A 19,575-nucleotide genomic window follows, 5' to 3' on the forward strand; every position below is an offset into this window, starting at 1 on the left:
AAGGATTTCAGGGAGAGGGACGGAGCGCCTCCCCCCCACCGCGGATGTCCCTGGACGAAACCAGGTAAGTGTTTCGTACATCCCTAGTTCTAGGCACAGGTTGAATCTGATATTCCCAGAAACTCAGATCAAACTCAGAAGGGAAAATGTGTTGAAGCAGAGGTCCCTAATCTCTGCTGCAGGTTTCTTTGAAGTGCAAAACAACGCATATTCAGAAGAATCACCGGCTCAGCCTCTCTATGGCTGAATACACACATTACCTGGCAGGCAGGCTGGAAGAGGTTATTTTTTTTATCTGCTTTTCTTTATTTCTAGCACAGACTAAATGAGTATTTAGAATGTATTTTACCCAGTGCTTGCGGCTCTGGGCGCAGAGAAAGTTTGATTTTCTCCACAAAAACACTCAAAGCAAAGAGCTGTGATTCGTCCCTGGTTTCATGGAAGTGTCTGGAATCATCTGGGCTGCCCCCCCCCCATGGAGGGCATCTCTCCTTCCCAACTTCAGGCAGCTATACCCAGTGGTTGCTGCTCTGGGTGCAGCTAAATCTTGATTTTCTCCACAAAAACTAGGGGCAGGAAAGACTGTGGGGAAGGGGGCACCATCGTCGTCATGGAGATTTCTGCTTATAAGACAGCTCCACCACCTTTGAGGTGAGTTAAACCTGGAGAAATGATGGGACCAGCACAAGTAAAAGCCAGAAGGCAAATACTTTCTGCAGAAGAAGAAACAGTCAGACAGCCTGGCTCCACTGAGCTGGTGTGCATTTAAGTGACGGCTTGGAGCCGGGCGGAGGTGGGTAGGCGGAGGTGGGCAAAGGGAGGCCGGCAGAGGCTAGTGGGCTGGTGGAGTCTGGGGCAGGCAGGTGGGTTGATGAAGCCTGGAGGAGGCAGGCAGGCTGGCGGAGGCCAGCAGAGGCAGGCAGGCAGGCAGGTAGGCTGGCAGAGCCTACCTAGCATCCGTCAGCGGGCTCCCCTCTTCCAGTACAGAAGATGATGCTCTGCCTTGGGCAAGAGTGTGACTACTGCCCTTGCCCACACCAGCCTCCTCAAGCAGTGACCTCCGAGCACTGCAACTGGCCTCCACGCTCTTCTGCCCCACTGCACCGGGAGGCACTATCTGGACTAGGGGACAGGTGGCTGGCCTAACGGTGCTGCTAGTGACAGGCTGACAGCAGCACCTAGCCCACCTCTGCCCCTCCAATGCCCCAAAGATGCCTCATATTGCGCTGGATTGCTTTGCAGCACAGTGCAGTGTTATACGAATAAGAAGGTAATTAATATAAATACTAGGTGTCTCGTGCTTTGTCAACACTGCCTTGAAATTTGGACATATGGTGTTGGTGGAACAACAACCTAGGACATGCACACACACAGACACAGACACACAAGAGATGAAGAAAAGCAGAATTGCCCAAGCAAAGGATGAGTATCTTTAATTTATTGTTTTGTATTTCATGTTCTTTTATGGAAGGCAGGTTAACTTCAAGAAATACAGAACAGCACAGGTGATAAGATAAGAGCCAAGAGAAATCAAACAATTTTAAAAAACAAAAACAAAAACCCTTTCATTTGTGTTTTGGGAGGATCAACACAGAGAGAAGACACAGATGGTTCACTTCAGGACAGGGGCCGGGGGGTGGGGGAGAACCAAACACTACACACGTAGGCTGCTATAATATGCCTTTCTTTAAGAATTTAGAAAGAAAGAAATAAAAAAACTAAATGCTTGCATATGACTTAAAGGGGGGGGCATGCCCAGAAGTCAATGTTTGCTTTTAAAAATCGAAATAGGACTGGGTTTATAAAAATCTAAAAGAGACAGAGTTGACAGACAAAAATGACAAGGAAATGGAATGGAGAAAGCAGAAGTGAGGGTCAACTTTAAACAACAAACACAGCCTTTTCCGGAGTCCAAAATCGAGATAAACAAACAAACACAGGAGTGGGGGGGGGGGTAGGGATGTCAGAGAAATCCGCTGTGGATTCAAATGAGGCTGGATGCTTTGGAATCTGGCCTCAGGAATCCACAGCGGATCAGGACCACTTACCTCTGCTCCAGGAGGACTGGAGGCGGAATGGCACTTGGCTGCTGCTTCCAGCCAGAGCCATTCATCTCCTCCCTGTCCCTGACGATTGCCTTTAAAAAAAATGTGTTGTTGTTTTTTATGGCGATCAGGAGGATGTGCCCATAGACTTCTATGCAAGATTCACCGCTCTATTTTGGTATAAGTCTATGGGCACATGTGATCAGCAGGATGTGATCTTCACCTTCATATTGGCTCTCCACCTTCACATTGGCTCTCCACCTTCACATTGTTATAGGGGTGTACAAAACCCCCTTACCTGAACTCCGCGGGGTTCCACGGGTGGGGAGGCAATCTGCCCCTCCATCCTGGAATCCTCGCTGGCCAGCTCCTCTCTGCAGTGAGTCCGCAGAGCCTCCAGCTGGCTCTGAAGTGCCAGCGATACGGCCACCATTGCTGTATCGCTGGTGGGTTGGATTGACTGCGGCTGCAAATGGCATCCGGGATGCCATTTGCAGCCGTAATGGCCTTAGTTTAAGGTAAATGCAGCCATTTACCTGCATCCCTACTTTTACATGATAGGCTACACAGATATTTGCGTAGCCTATCACATTAAGTAAAAGCACGGCAGCAAATGGTGTCCAGGACGCCATTTGCGGTCGTAAAGGCCTTAGTTTAAGGTAAATGCTGCCATTTACAGCTGCATTTACCTTAAACTAAGGCCTTTACAGCTGCAAATGGCATCCCAGATGCCATTTGCGGTCACAGTCAATCCGACCCACCAGCAATATAGCAATGGTGGCTGTATCGTTGGCACTCCGGAGCCTGCCGGCAGGGAGGATCCAGCTGGCGAGGATTTCCCCAGGAGGCAGAGGTAAGTCTTCCGATCCTCCATGGACTCCGGGGATCTGGATTCTTTTGAATCCGGCCTCACTGGGGTCTGTGGAGGATTTCTCCCCCATCCCTACATTGTCAAACTGAAAGACATTGTGTAATGTGCATTTGTTCTAGAGATGTACGAAATGTACTTACCTTTCCGTGGATTATGTTTATGGGGGGGGAGGCATTCCGTCCCTCCCCCTGGAATCCTCGACGGTGGGGGAGGTGCTCCGTTCCTCCCCCCAGGAATCCTCGATGGCTGGCTGTGCTCCGCGGCGGCTCTGCGGAGCAGCCGGCCAGGCCCAGGCCAGAGCTGTCCACAGCCAGATTTCCGGCGGCGGAGGGCTCTGGGTAAAAACAAAACAAAACCGCATATGCAAATGGTGGCAGCTCCAGCTGCTGCCATTTGCGTTCCTTATTTTTGGCCGTCTTAGTCTACGTAAATATTTACGTAGACTATGACGGCAAAAAAAAGGGGAACACAAATAGCGTAGTGGGCGATATTTGCGTCCTTTTTTGATTCGGCGTTTTAGCCTACGTAAATATTTACATAGGCTAAAATGGCGAATCAAAAAGGGATGAAAATAGTGCCCACTACGCTATTTGCATTCCCCTTATTTTTGCTGTGTTAGTCTACGTAAATATTTATGTAGACTAAGACACCAAAAATAAGGAATGAAAATGGCGGCGGCCGTACGCGGTGTTTTTTGTTTTTTTTACCCAGCCATGATCTTTACGTAGCCCATCATGTCATTTTTTGGTTTTTTTTGTTTTTTTACAAGATAAATGGCGGCAGCGGCAGCCGGTCGGAAGACCAGCCGCTCCTGCCGCTGCCACCGAAGCCGCTGCCGGAGCCGCCGCCGCCTGGAAGTTTTGCCCCAGGTAAGTCTTGTCCTGGGGGGGATCCGTGCAGGGGGGCAGGGGCAGGGGGGGCAGGCCATTCCACCACAGATTTCGGGGGGCTGAATGCACTGGCATTTGGCCTCACCGAGATTCGTGGGGGAATTCTCTGACATCCCTAATTGCATCCAGTGCGGCCTCTTACTGGCTGCCCAAGACATAATTACACCAACTGAGTGTGAGGACACTGACTGTGAGTACTCTTGTGGCATTATTTGGAATCGATTAGCCATAATCACTAGAACATTTGGTTTCTCTGCCCCAGTTCTCTCCATAATCATCTACCTGGTAGTTGTTTTTATAGACAAATACATGGAGTAGGCTTTGCTATTAAAAATGATCTTATGATGCTCTTGTCAGAAGTTCCTACTGGCATTAATGAACATCTCTCAACCCTCCGAATAAAACTCGCCAAAAACCAGCAGGCAACTATTCTAAGTGCCTGTGTACCAACATTAGATGCTGATGAAGACATCAAAGGAAATTTTTACTGGACACCATCTTATCAGAGATACCTAAGGAGGATAAAATCATCCTCCTGGGCCATTTTAATGCAAGAGTTGGGTGTGATTTTGATTTGTGGCCAGGGACCATTGGGAAAGAAGGAGTCGGCAATAGCAACCAGAATGTAATTCTACTTCTGACTAAATGTGCAGAGAATAATCTTGTCATCACCAACAGCCTTTTTCGTCAGAAAAATAAATTTAAAACATCACGGAAGCACCCCCGGTCAAAGCACTAGCATCTTCTAGATTATGTAATTGTCCGTGCCAGAGATCGCTGCGATGTACTCCTCATTAGAGCCATGATGAGTGCTGATGACTGCTGGCAGACCACCGATTAATTCGTTCCATGATGGCCATTAAGATTGTCCCTCAACATAGGCTCCAAGGAAGAAAACCAAGGCATAAAATGAACACCCAAGCCCTTCAAGACCCTATTAAGCAAGCCTGCTTTCAAACAACCCTCAAGGAACATCTACCTATGGAAACCCCTGAAAATGTTGAGGAACACTGGAATAAACTGAAGACTTCCATTATTTCAGCCTGTGAACAAACTATTGGATACCAAACTAAGAAACATCAGGACTGGTGTGATGAGAATGATATGGAGATTGGTCATATTATTGATAAGAAAAGGAAAGCTTTCCAAATATGGCAAAAAGACATCAACTGTGCTGCTTAGGGGTGGACGAAAGTCCCTTACCTTTCGCCGAAGCTTTTTCGCGGTGGGGGGGAGCGCTTCGCTGCTCCCCCCGCGAAGTTCAGGCCGGGGGGGGAGGCTTCCCGCCTCGCCCGGCCGAAATTCAGGCCAGGGGGGGAGGCTTCCCGCCTCGCCCGGCCGAAATTCAGGCCGGGGAGGAGGCTTCCCGCCTCGCCCGGCCGCGAACTCGAAAGTAAAAAAAAAACAAAAACACGTCCCCTGATAGGCTACGTGACGATTCACGTAGCCTATCACGGCTAGATCTGGAAAGTCAGCCGTGATAGGCTACGTGAATCGTCACGTAGCCTATCACGGGTGACTTTAAAAAAAAAAAAAAAGCGCGTACGCGAATGGCGGCCCCCATAGGGAGCCGCCATTCGCGTTCCTTATTTAGTCGCTGTAGTCTACGTCAATGTTTACGTAGACTACGGCAAAAATGAGGGCAACGCAAATAGCGTTGCCCTTATTTTCGCCGTAGTCTACGTAAACATTGACGTAGACTACAGCAACTAAATAAGGAACGCGAATGGCGGCTCCCTATGGGGGCCGCCATTCGCGTACGCGCTTTTTTTTTTTTTTAAAGTCACCCGTGATAGGCTACGTGACGATTCACGTCGCCTATCACGGCTGACTTTGCAAATCTTGCCGTGATAGGCTACGTGAATCGTCACGTAGCCTATCAGGGGACGTGTTGTTTTTTTTTTTTCTTTCATTGCAATGGCGGGGGCGGCAGCCGGTCGAAAGACCGGCTGCCACTCCCGCCCCGCTCGAACACCGGACGAACCGCCAGCCGGACCCGCCGCCGGGAGGGACATTCAGGGAAGGTAAGTCCCGTCCCGGGGGGGGGGCGGGGGGCGGAGGATTTCTCCCCAAAACTTGTTCGGGGGGCCGAACACATTGGCGCTCGGCCCCCCGAAGTTTCAGGGAGAAATTCTCCACCATCCCTAGTGCTGCTAAGAAAAAAATCTATGCCAGTGCAAAGGCTAAGGTCCCAAAAAGAACTAGAGAACTTAAGAACACCTGTTGGATAAAGAAAGCTCAAGAAATCCAGAATTTTGCAGATTCCCATGATGCACGGAGCTTTTTTAATGCCACAAAGACCAACAAACCATGGTACAAACCCCTTACGCTCAATAGATGGTGTCGAACTTCTAAAGGACAAAGAGTCTATTGCACTACGTTGGAAAGAGCATTACCACAACCTCCTTAATGGTAACTCTATTGTGGCTGATGAGGTTTTCTCGCAAATCCCACAAAAATAAACCAGAGATGAGCTTGCAGTATCCCCTAGTTTGGAGGAAGTCAGTAAAGCCATTAACAAAAGGAAAAATAATAAAGCTAGTGGACCCAATGGGATCCCTGTTGAAGTCTTTAAAGAAGGTGGGCCGGAAGCTACACAACAGCTTCACAAGCTCATCAAAAAAATCTAGATGAGGGAGGAGATCCCAGCAGACTTCAGGGATGCCATAATTATCACTCTCTTTAAAAAGGGTCATAGAACAGATAGTGGAAATCATCAAGGCATCTCCCTTCTAGCTACTGCAGGCAAAATCCTGGCAAGGATCCTCACAAACCACCTTCTACCTATCTCAGAAGACATCCTCCCTGAATCCCAAAATGGCTTCCGCCCTTCCAGGCGGACAGCGGATATGATCTTCACTGCACAACAGCTCCAAGAAAAATGCAGGGAGCAAAACCAATCCCTGTACTTATTGATCTGACTAAGGCCTTTGACACTGTAAATCGTACTGCTCTCTGGACCATCCTTCTGAAAACCAGATGTCCTAATAAATTTGTGAACACCTTGCAGCTCCTCCATGATGATACGACAGCAACAATCTTGGATAACAATGGCTCTCAAAATGATCCATTCAAAGTGAGATCAGGCATTAAACAGGGATGCGTCATTGCTCCAACCTTATTCGCTATCTTCATCACTATGATTCTACACCTTATTGAAGGGAAACTTCCTACTGGTGTAGAAATCATATATCGAACAGAGGGAAAACTTTTTAATCTCAGTAGGCTGAAAGCAAAAGTAAGGTAATTACATCCTCTGTCAGAGAACTTCAATATACTGATGATAATGTAATCTGTGCACATTCAGACGAAAATCTCCAAACTATCCTCAACATCTTCACAGAAGCATATGAAAAGCTCAGCCTCTCACTTAACATCAAAAAAACCAAAGTGCTATCAAAAAAACCCCAAAGTAACATAAAAAACCAGCAAGCACAAACCAATCCCTCTGTAGCACCATCAATCCAGCTTAACGGTGTGATGCTGGAAAATGTCGATCACTTTTCTTATCTTGGCAGCCATCTCTCCACAAAAGCTGACATTGATGCTGAAATTCAGCATCGCCTGAGCTCTGCGATTGTAGCATTCTCCTGAATGAAGCGTAGAGTGTTCGAGGATCGGGACATTTGCAGGGAGACCAAAATGCTTGTTTACAAAGCCATCGTACTACCAGCCTTACTGTACGCCTGTGAAACATGGACCATCTATAAACCCCACTCCCAACTTCTCAAAAAATTCCACCAACGCTGCCTCTGAAAAATTCTGCAAATTACTTGGGAAGACAAATGGACTAATGTGAGCATACTGGAAGAAGCAAAGACCACCAGCATTGAAACAATGATTCTCCAACATCAGCTTCGCTGGATCGGCCATGTTGTTCGAATGCCTGATTATCGTCTTCCAGAGCAGTTACTCTATTTCCAAATTATGAATGGAAAATGGAATATTGGTGGACAGCAAAAGAGATCTAAAGATGTTCTCAAAGATAATATTAAAAAAATGTAACATAAGGATTGAGAACTGGGAAGCTCTAACTCATGAATGTTCCAACTGGAGGTCAGCCTACATTAAAGGCGTTATGGACTCTGAAGTAGGGGTGTCAGAGAATTTCTCACTGAAACTTTGGGGGGCCGAGTGCCAACGTATTCGGCCCCCCGAAGTAGTTTCGGGGAGAAATTCTGAAATTCTCCGCACCCCCCCTGCACCCCCCCCAGGAAGGGAGTTACCTTTCCCGAATGTCACTCCCGGTGGCGGGTCACAGCGGCGGTTCGGCAGGGCTTCGACAGGGGTGGGTCGCTATTTGTGTTGCCCTTATTTTCGCCGTAGTCTACATAAATCTTTACGTAGACTACAGAGACCAAATAAGAAACGCGAATGGCGGCTCCCAATGGGGGCCGCCATTTGCGTACGCGCTTTTTTTTTTTAAAGTCACTCATGATAGGCTACGTGACGATTAACGTAGCCTATCATGGCTGACTTTGCAGATCTAGCCATGATAGGTTACATAAATCGTCACGTAGCCTATCACGGGGTGTTTTGTTTTTTTTTTACTTTTCTGTTGAAGTTCGCGGCCGGGGAGACGGGGCGCTTCTCCCTGGCCTGAATTTTGGCCGGGCGAGGCGGGAAGCCTCCCCCGCCAGCCTGAACTTCGGGGGAAGAAGTGAAGCGCCTCCCCCCCACCGCGAAGCAAGCTGCGAGACCAGGTAAGTGACTTTCGTACATCCCTACTTTGAAGAAGCACAAGTACAGAGCGAAAGGGAGAAATGAGCTCAGTGGAAGGCACATCAAGCAAACCCTCACCTTGACCGCCTTCCACCTGGAAACCTACGTCCTTACTGTGGGAGGCTGTGTAGATCCAGAATCGGCCTATACAGCCACCTGCAGACCCACTGCTGGAGATTAATGTGTTGATTGACCTATCTTCTATGAATCTGTCTAATCCTTTAAAGTATTATCTATATAGACTCTGTCTTTGGAAGACAATCTTACTTGGTCACAATGATGATGGAGTTGTTTTTATTAGGGATGCGGGAGAATTTCTCCCCGAAACTTTGGGGGGCCGAGCGCCAATGCATTCGGCCCCCCGAAATCAGCGGTGAAATTCTCCGCCACCCCCCCGCCACCCCCCGAGATGGGACTTACCTTTCACGAATGTCCCTCCCGGCGGTGGGTCCTGGCGGTGGTTTGTCAGGTCTTCGTCAGGGGCAGGGGCAGCAGTCGGTCTTTCGACCGGCTGCCGCCGCCGCCATTACAAGGAAAGTTTTTTAAAAAAACACCCCTGTGATAGGCTACGTAACGATTAACGTAGCCTATCATGGCTAGATTTGCAAAGTCAGCCGTGATAGGCTACGTTAATCGTCACGTAGCCTATCACGGGTGACTTTGAAAAAAAAAAGCGCGTACGCAAATGGCGGCCCCCATAGGGAGCCGCCATTTGCGTTCCTTATTTGGTCCCTGTAGTCTACGTAAAGATTTACGTAGACTACGGCGAAAATAAGGGCAACGCTATTTTTAGATTTGCAAAGTCAGCCGTGATAGGCTACGTAAATTTTTTTTTCGTGGCCGGGTAGACGGGGCGCTTCTACCCAGCCTGACTTTCGCCGGCGAGGGATGGGGCGCCTCCCACCCGGCCTGAATTTCGGGGGGAGAAGCGAAGCGCCTCCCCCCCACCGTGAAAAAAGCTGCGGGACAAGGTAAGTCCCTTTCGTACATCCCTAGTTTTTATACACCAAGGAGTGTAACAAGCCATCCTGTTGGCCTTATTATGGCACTTCGTACGTCTCACACCTCCTTACCATACTGTCCAATTTTTGAGAGTTGAAAATTGGGACTTATAATAATAATGCACTTATTTGCACACCCAAGAATCCATGTCTGAGCTTTCATTCTCCCTTTCTTGGAGCCTGGTGAAAATTCCTTTTTTGCCTGCTTTACTTTGCAAGAGTTTGACCTGTGCTGGCTTCTGAAGCAGTTAGAGATTCAGTCCTTGCACTTTATGACACAAACTGACCTGATTCACAGCTCTTGAACTAATGTGTGGATTGCAACTTCATTATCCACTGACTATCACACTTCCTGATGCCATTTTTGGCTCAAAAAAAAAAAAAAAAAAAGGAAGAAAAAGAAAAAAAAAGAAGAAAAAGAAACATACCACAATGCATTTTAAAATGTGTATTTCAAGAGCAAATACATTTAAGGCGCAATTCTATGGCTGCTAGACAGCAGCTAGATGGCCATAGGATTGATTGATTCCTGGAGAACCATCTCCCCACTCCCTCCCCGGGAGGGTCATGCCCACCCTCTGCGCTCATAAAAGCAGCATGGAGTGGAGGGAATGGGGGCATTCTTAGGGGCGGGGCAGGGTGGGGCAGGCAGTTTGTAAGTGCCAGTACGACACTTCCTATGTGTCATCTGACCTCGCCACCCCGTGCTCCAATGTCCCAGAGCTAGACACCCAAATTAAACATCTAGCCACAAATTCAGGGCAGCTGGAGTGCAGAGTAGACAATCTCCTCTGTGCTCCTCCCACCGTGCATTGGATAGGCAGTCACCTCTGAGTTTGGAGGTGGCCGACTATCCCCATAGCATTGCTCCCTCCAAAATGCATATTGAGAAAGAAAAGATATTTAAAATACAGTGGAGGCTGGTGGCTTTGATGTCAGTGGGGCTATAAATCTGCTGTGGGTTTCAGTTGGAACTCTGAAAGAGCTATCCAAGGTGCTGAACCCTATACCAAAAATGGGTTTAGCAGCTTGGATACCTCCTTTAGAGTTCTGTCTGGTTCTGAATGAAACCCAGAGCAGATTCACACCCCACTGACATCAGAGCCACCAGCCTCCACTGTTAAAATATGTGTTTTATTTTACATATTTTCATTTACAAGCTGCTTTCAGCTTGTCTGAATGGGAAAAGTGGACATTTCAAATGAGAAAAGTGTGCATTTTTGTGTATATTTCAAAAGTGTGCACACACACCCTTGATTTAAGTGTCAAAATACTATATATATGCACATTTCAAAGTGTGCATTAAAAACACATTTTTTAAGGAATTTGTGAGCATTTCCAAAATGAATTAAAAACGGTCTGGTCCTGCGTGTGTTTGCACTCAGGGCTGCATGATTTGCAAACAGAAATGACATTCTTGTACATCCCACCTTTAACATCTAGAGATGGAGGTTGGGGGACAACTCTGAAGAATGGCAAGTCTAGTAATCCACATTTAAAAAGTTTTAAAAGGCTCCCTCAAATCTTTTAAAAAGTCAAATAGGAAAGGTTATTTGAGGGGGAGGGAGATGGTCTGCCTCTCATTGGCCAGTAACTATCTACTTGGAACTAGGGATGTCTGTTGCCGGGAAATCTGGCCCCTTTCGGGATCACTGGATTCCTGCAGCACCCCTGACTCAGCTTGCATTTGTGAGCCAAGCCAGGCATTTGTTCCCAAAATCCAGGAACTGGGGGATGGTGTGTGTGTTTGCATAGAAAGTAATTTGCGTGAATTACAGCCACAATTTGCACAAATTACACAAATGTAAGCTGTAATTTGCTCAAATTACAGACAAAATCTTCATCATTTGCACAAATTGTGGCTGTAATTTGCACAAATGGCTTTTTACACAAATAAGAACCCCTCAGAAATCCGCCAGCTGGCCCAACTCAATGCAGATTGAGTCGGGCCAGCTCATGGGAAAGTTAACCAAATCCTGGGGTCTGCGCTGACTAAAGCTCAGCAAGCTTCACCCCCTGGATGGACTCCTCCAGAATCCCAGCTGGAACCTAGCCCCATTAAATAGGATAAACCAACGGGTTAAAGCAACAACAACAACTATGGGTTGTATCCAGTCGTGGTGGCTACTGGCTTTGCGCTAGGGGAAACCCCTTCTGCTTGCACAAAGTGGGGCACTGGATTTTTGCTGATCCATTCTACATACTGCAGCCCTCCTTGCCCCCATCCCCAAAGCTGATCTTAAGGTTAGGAAGATCCTCTGTAATGGTATTGGTCTGATATATATATACTCTGTGTGTGTGTGTGTGTGTGTATATATATATATACACACACACACACACACACACATCAGCATAAAATAAAGCTGAATTTCTTGCAGATTTTTGTACGCAAAAGATTCATACATATTTTTGTTTGCATATGTGTCCTAATGTACACATTTGTATCTGTTTTATCCCTGCTACTCATATTACTTCTGGTTTTATTATGAGCCATTGCTGTTTTTATCTTGCCTTTTGTCTGACTTGTGTAATTGCTTTATTGGCATTTTGTATTTTATATTTTAAATTTGTACACTACCCAGAGAACTTTGGAGACTGGACAGTTCAGAATGTCACAAATACACAAATCCTTTGCATGCTATTTTCCCTAATGTATGCATTTTTGTACCCAACTTTCACTAATATATGCATTTTGTATGCTTTTTTAAAAAAATCAGAGAACTGCATCAAAAAAATTTGGAGAAGGCTGTAAACCAAAAAGCAATTGCATTCTAATTTGTGTATTGGTTTGGAAAGTGTGGCACAGAGTGGTAGGCAACAGTATTGCAACCGAAACTCTCCCCATGACCTGAGTTCAATTCCAGCGGAAGCTGGGTCTCTGGTAGCTGGCTCAGGTCGACTCAGCCTTCCATCCTTCCGAGGTCAGTAAAATGAGTACCCAGCTTGCTGGGGGAAAGGTAGTCACTACTGGGGAAGGCAAGGGCAAACCACCCCGCTATAGTCTGCCATGAAATGCCAGCGAAAGTGGCGTCCCTCTAGGAGTCAGCAATGACTCGGTGCTTGCACAGGAGGAACCTTTCCTTTTTCCTTGGAAAGTGCAAATGAGGTCATTTTGCATTAAATGCAAACAAGCTGACTATCAGCCAGCAATGAAATGTGGCTCCCCAAAAGCTAAAGCATAAGTAGGTTGCATTAAACAAAATATAGTGTCCATGTCATGGGAAGTAATCGTTCTGATGTTTGTTGTTTTGTTGAACCTTTGCTGTTTTTATTGCTGCATGGAAGTATGTTATTATATGCTTTTTATTATTGTATGCTGCCCTGGGAGGGCTCTTGCCCTGAAAGGCATCCTATAACTATTTTACATACATACATACATACATATATACATACATACATACATACATACATACTATATTCTGCTTTAGTTGGCCTGCATCTGGACTGCTATGTCCAGTTCTGGGCCCTGCATTGGCAAACGAGAGTATGTTCAGAGAATAGCAAACAAGGTGGTGAGGAATGGTAGAAAGAGTTGGGTATATTTGGCCTGGAAAAGAGACGTTTAAGGGGATAACTGAGAGCAATCTTCAAATCTCTGAAAGCCTGTCCTGCAGAAGATGGAGTAGCGTTGTTCTCCATTGCGCCACAGGGAAGGGCTGTCTGGAACCAATGGGTGAAAATGGAAGGGAAGCAGATTTCCCCAAACATTAGGGTGAGTGCTGATCAGCAGCGGAACAGACTACCTTGGGAGTTGGTGGGCTCTCCTTCACTGGTGGCTATATGTCAGGGATACAGTGGCTGCACCCGGCATTGCAGTGCCTGCATAGAGCAGGACGTTGGACTAGAAGTTCCCCAAGCTCCTTTCCATCTCTATGATTCCATGCTTCTATGAAATTTCTCCCCCATCCTTACAAAACAGAGACAGTTGTTTACCAGGGGCAGATACTAGAACATAGGTAAATGGGGACATTTGAAGCATATGCTGCACACAACTTGCTAGGCTTATGTACAAATCCCACCCCCACCCCGCCTTTGCTTCCTTGTTTCACAGGGCCAAACTAAACTTCTATCCAGCACGCATAATGGATGAGTGCTAATTTTCTTTATCTCCATGTAAGCGCAAGCAGACCCGATTTGGATCAGTACAATGGTGCTCTGGGAGAGGAGTCAAATCTTTCCCTCCCCCGGCCATTTTTTTTGCAAAATTACTCCCCCACGAGGGGGGGGGGATAACTAGAAGAAGATAAGGCTCCATTTACTCCAGTGGAGATTTTTTATTATTATTATTATTATTATTATTATTATTATTATTATTATTATTATTTTCAACATGGGAATTTCATGAAAAACTGGGTGGGGAGAAAGTTTGAACCCCCCTCCCAGAGCACCATGGTCCCAATCCAAATTGGGGCCAAAACAGGCCTGTGTGAGCATACACAAAGAAAACTAGCATGCATCGCTCCACCATACATGCTAGACAGAATGTTTAGTTTAGCCCTCAGTACCCCTAACTATGGTCTAGGGGAAATTCAGTCCTAAATCCGTCCATGTTATCATGGCATCCAGTTTGTACTGGAAAAAGAAATCAAGCTGTAACTTTTTCCTTTATAAAGATGCTAGCTGGAGAGTTTAATGACATTCCAAGTAAAAGTACAGCTTTGGCTCCTGTAAAATGTCCCATGAGCACAGTGGCAAGTCTTTGCAATTTAATTCACCGATGTTCTCCAGCCTGACAAGAGAACAGGTTTGCTTTGCAAGTCAGGGAAAGGTATTCTTGTAAAAATGTCCTTGATTTTTAAAAGGTTATTCCTTATTCTGAAATTTTAGCTGTTCTGTGAATACACTGTCTAGCTTCTATACTTCTGAAATGATGAAATTGTATCTACCTGTGCATTTATCTAGGTACGTGCTGCTAACTTACGTGTAGAGCAGACTGGCTGATTGATTTGACATCCAGAAAACGAAGCAGAGGTCCTTACAAAATCTCAATTCTTTTGCAAGTCAATTAAGATGGACTTTGCAAAATCCTGGACCACTTAGATCTAGATGATTTGCCAGCAAGTTAATCAGGAGATGTCTGTATCAGAATCTGCAAACCGTAAAATAACACAGGTTTAAAACTAGTCTACAGCTAGGGATGGCGGAGAATTTCTCCCCGAAACTTCAGGGGGCTGAGCACCAACGTGTTCGGCCCCCCGAACATGTTTCAGGGAGAAATCCTCCGCACCCCCCCACCCCCTGCACCCCCCCCCCAGGACGGGACTTACCTTCGCCGAATGTCCCTCCCGGCAGCGGGTCCGGCTGGCGGTTCGGCAGCTGTTCGTGTGGGGTGGGAGCGGCAGCCGGTCTTTCGACCGGCTGCCGCCGCCACCATTCCAACAAAAGAAAAAAAAAAAACGCCCCCGTGATAGGCTACGTGACGATTAATGTAGCCTATCACGGCTAGATTTGCAAAGTCAGCCGTGATAGGCTACGTCAATTGTCACGTAGCCTATCACGGGTGACTTAAAAAAAAAAGAGCGTACGGATAATGGCGGCCCCCATAGGGAGCCGCCATTCCCGTTCCTTATTTGGTCGTTGTAGTCTACGTAAAGATTTACGTAGACTACGGCGAAAATAAGGGCAACGCATAGCGTCGATTTGCAAATCGTCACATATTACAATTTGTTGGAATCGTAATACGTGATGATTAACGTAGCCTATCATGGCTGACTTTGCAGATCTAGCCGTGATAGGCTATGTTAATCGTCACGTAGCCTATCACGGGGGCGTTTGTTTTTTTTTAAAAAAACTTTCGAGTTCGCGGCCGGGCGAGGCGGGAAGCCTCCTCCCCGGCCTGAATTTCGGCCGGGGCGAGGCGGGAAGCCTCCCCCCCGGCCTGAATTTCAGCCGGGGCAAGGCGGGAAGCCTCCCCCCCGGCCTGAACTTCACGGGGGGAGCAGCGAAGCGCCTCCCCCCCACCGTGAACAAGCTTCAGCGAAGGGTAAGGGACTTTCGTCCACCCCTATCTACAGCTGCATAGCCGTATGATGTACTTGCATATGATGCCTTTTAGAGTAGGTTTGTGAATAGGATCTGAACATTAACACACTTGGTTCTATTTTCTTTATGCCTCTAGCAGAAAGAGAATTCAGGTCAGACTAGATAGGGGGTCTTCAAGATCCAGTGATGAGGCTAAATATCGTTTCGCAGCATTTTCAAAAGATGTTACTCTTTTGATGACATTTGTGAGTGGACTCCTGTTGTTTGGGAAGGTGCATTAATAACTGCAGTTACTTTTTAGGTCAGCCTTCTCCAATTACAATTCTCAGTATTCATTCCTGGCCATTGACCATGCTGGTTGGGAGAGATGGGTGTTGAAGTCCAAAACATCTGGAGGCCACCAGGTTAGGGAACTCTACTTTTGACACCATACTACCTGAGCTCCTTTTAACAGGAATTGCTAGTATTACTTAGGGATGTTGGAGAAATCTGGTTGGGGTGGGTGGGGTAGAGCTCAACAAGCCTTTGTCTGCTGGCCCACAGGACTCTGTCCCAACTTCCGCCAGCTGGCCTGACTCGTCATTCAGCAAGTCAAGTCAACTGGCAGATTTTCCATCTTTTTAGAAATTTGTGTAAATATACTTTTTTGTTTGCACAAATAGACAAATATCTATTTACGCAAATAAAAACAACTACCAAAAAATGTTCCTGGATTTCCGGGAGAACCTGTGGCTCAGCTCACAAATGGAAGCTGAGTTGGGGGTGCTGTGGAAATCCGGTGAGCCCAAAAGATCTCCTGGCAATGGACATCCCTAGTATTACTGCATGCAAAGTAGCTACATCTTTTTTTCCCCCATTCTTACTCCAGAGTAGATGCGGGGGGCCCTATCCAGATCTTTAAAGCTCCCCTACCACCCATGCAAGGGTCTTGATCTGAATCATGCCCCCCCCATTCCTACTCTAGAATAAAAATGAAAAAAAGAGCACATAGCTATTCACAGATTTAAAGTAATGTCTGTTTTGGCCCTTAGAGAAACCAAAATTGACAGCTTCATCTATCTCTAGTAAAGCACAGTCTCTTCCCCCACAATACTGCTGCTTACCCATTTACTGAGTCCGCCCCCCTCATGCAAACATGGGTATGCTTATGAAATGGTGTGTGTGTGTGTGTGTGGGGGTAAAATAAGTAGTTGCCTTCTTTCCTGAGGCCTTGATTACCCTCTCAACAGTGCAGCTTTATTTTTCAAAGATAGCAGCCATATCATCCTCTCCTTGCCTGGCTTTTGCTACGACATGCTATATACTTCGGATAATAAGGGTTGTCTTTTCATTTGCTCTCAGCAGGGGATCAAAGAAACTAGCAGCAGCTCTGACACCTTGCCAAGAGTGAGTGGGTAGTGCTCGGCTCACACTGGAGCTTAGCATTTGCGATGCATGTTGGGAAGTAAATGTCATTGTGCTGTGATTAGGGATGCTGGAGAAATTTGAGACGGACAAAAATCAGCTCAGATTTCTAAGAATCCGACCAGCAGAATCCTCTGCGGAGCAACGCCCTCAGGCAGCGCAGAGTCCGTGGACTTCCGGATGATTTTTTTACTTTTGCAAAATTTGCGCATAGAAATTCATAGAAAAATATGCAAGTTTCTGCAGAGGAAATGTTGAATGGAACAGGGGACAATACACTAAATGTTACATACTGAGGTAAATTATGTAAATACTTAGGTAAATACTTAAGGAATTATTTATGTAATTATTTCCATATTTTTCCGCATGATGAAAAAAAGATATTCGCATCCGTCTGTGGGCGGATGACAGAATGAAAGACGCCTGACAATCCACGGAACACAGACGGAGCAGATTTCACACAGTCCGTACATCCATAGCTGTGATCCATGCCCCCCCCCGCAGTCCACCAAATGTTTCCACAGCCTAACACACATATATTACCATCTACAACCCAACCCTAAATATAGCTGATCTGAATTAGAGTGACGCATGACACCTAACATGTATGGAAATGGTAGGGATGTTTAGGGATGTCAGAGAATTTTGCCACGAATCTCAGGGAGGCCGAATGCCAGCGCATTCGGCCCCCCGAAATCAGTGGCGAAACAGTCTGCCCCCCCGCGCCCCCGGGACAGGACTTACCTTGGGCGAATCTCCCTGGCGGCGGCGGCAGCTCCGGCAGCAGTTCGGCGGCGGTGCGGCGGCGGCAGCTGCAGCAGCCGGTCTTCTGACCGGCTGCCACCGCCACCATTTCCAGTAAAAACAAAAACAAAACAAAAAAACGTGATAGGCTATGTAAAGATTTACGTAGCCTATCACGGCTAGATTTTTAAAAAATACCGTGATAGGCTACGTAAATGTTTATGTAGCCTATCATGGCTGAATAAAAGAAAAAAAAACCACACGTACGCAAATGGCAGCGCCCATGGGTGCCGCCATTTGCATTCCTTATTTTGGCACATCTAGTCTACGTAAACATTTACGTAGACTATGGCGAAAATAAGGGGAACGCAAATATCGTAGCATCTACGCTATTTGCGTTCCCTTTATTTTCGCTGTAGTCTACATTAATGTTTATGTAGACTAGACGTGCCAAAATAAGGAACGCAAATGGCGGCGCCCATGGGCGCTGCCATTTGCGTACGTGCAGGGTTTTTTTTTCTTTTACTCAGCCGTGATAGGCTACGTAAACATTTACGTAGCCTATCATGGCTGACTGCAGGGACGCAAACGGGCGCCACCATTTGCCCATGGGTGCTGCCATTTGCGTACGCGTGGTTTTGTTTTGTTTTTTTACTCAGCCGTGATAGGCTACATAAACATTTACGTAGCCTATCACGGCTGACTGCAGGGATGCAAAGGGCAGTGGCTACGGCCGCCACCATTTGCAGACCCAGCCGGCCAGGATTCGCGGTGGGAGGGATGGGGCGCCTCCCCCCGGCCAGAATTTTGAGGGGGAGGGACGGGGCACCTCCCCCCCGGCCAGAATTTCAGGGGGAGGGATGGGGCGCCTCCCCCCCACCTCGAATCACATTTCGTCAAAAGGTAAGTGACTTTCATACATCCCTAGGGATGTCAGAGAATTCCACCATGGATTTCAGTGAGGCTGAATGCACTGGCATTCGGCCCCCTGAAACTCGTGGCAGAATGGCCTCCCACCCCCCGCCACCCCACAGAATCACCCCGGGACAAAGCTTACCTGGGGCGGATGTTCTGGTTGCGGCAGCTCCGGCAGTGGCTCCGGTGGCGGCAGCTGGTCTCTCGTCCGGCTGCTGCAGCCACAAATGGTGGCCGCCATAGCGGCCGCCATTTGCGCCCTGCCAGGCTGCCATGATAGGCTACGTAAGTATTTACATAGCCTATCACGGCAAAGAACAGCCACGCAAATGGCAGCCGCTATGCTGTTTGCACCACTGCTCTTTCCATGATAGGCTACGTAAGTATTTACGTAGCCTATCATGGTAAAGGCATTTATGCATGGTAAAGGCAGCACTTTGCCGTAATAGTCTACGTATTACGTAGTGGCCATTATGTGGCCATTTGCGGCCACAGCAGCTGGCCGTGGCCGGAACTCCGGCTGCGGATGGCCCTGGCCAGTGGAGCCGCCGCAGAGTGAAGCCGGCCAGGGAGGATTATGGGAGGAGGGACAGAGCACCTCCCCCCCACCGTGGATCAAAGCTGCAAAAAGGTAAGTGACTTTCGTACTTCCCTAGGAAATGTACTTTGGACGTGCAGGAGTAAAAGATTTGCCCAGAAACCACCGCCCCTTTCCGCTTCATCATTACAATGAGTAGAAAGCAAGAAATTAACCACCTTCACATGTTTATATATCAAAAGACAGTGCTTTCCAAAGGATACTTACGCAGGCTACACAGCTCTACACTGTAGGTCAAGGTTATTTTTAACTGCAGCTTGAAAATAAGTGGCCCAGGATTTTGCCTTATTTGTCCTGCTGTTTTATTCAGGAGAGGTGAATAACAAATCCATACAAGTAAATGTCTGGGGAATTTGGGGAACTCCAGAGGCAATAAATTAAACCGCTTTCAGAGCCATGCATT

Source organism: Heloderma suspectum, chromosome 1, assembly GCF_057233095.1.
Source record: "Heloderma suspectum isolate Gila_16-S chromosome 1, 16-S_ref, whole genome shotgun sequence".
NCBI classification, from domain to species: Eukaryota; Metazoa; Chordata; class Lepidosauria; order Squamata; family Helodermatidae; genus Heloderma; species Heloderma suspectum.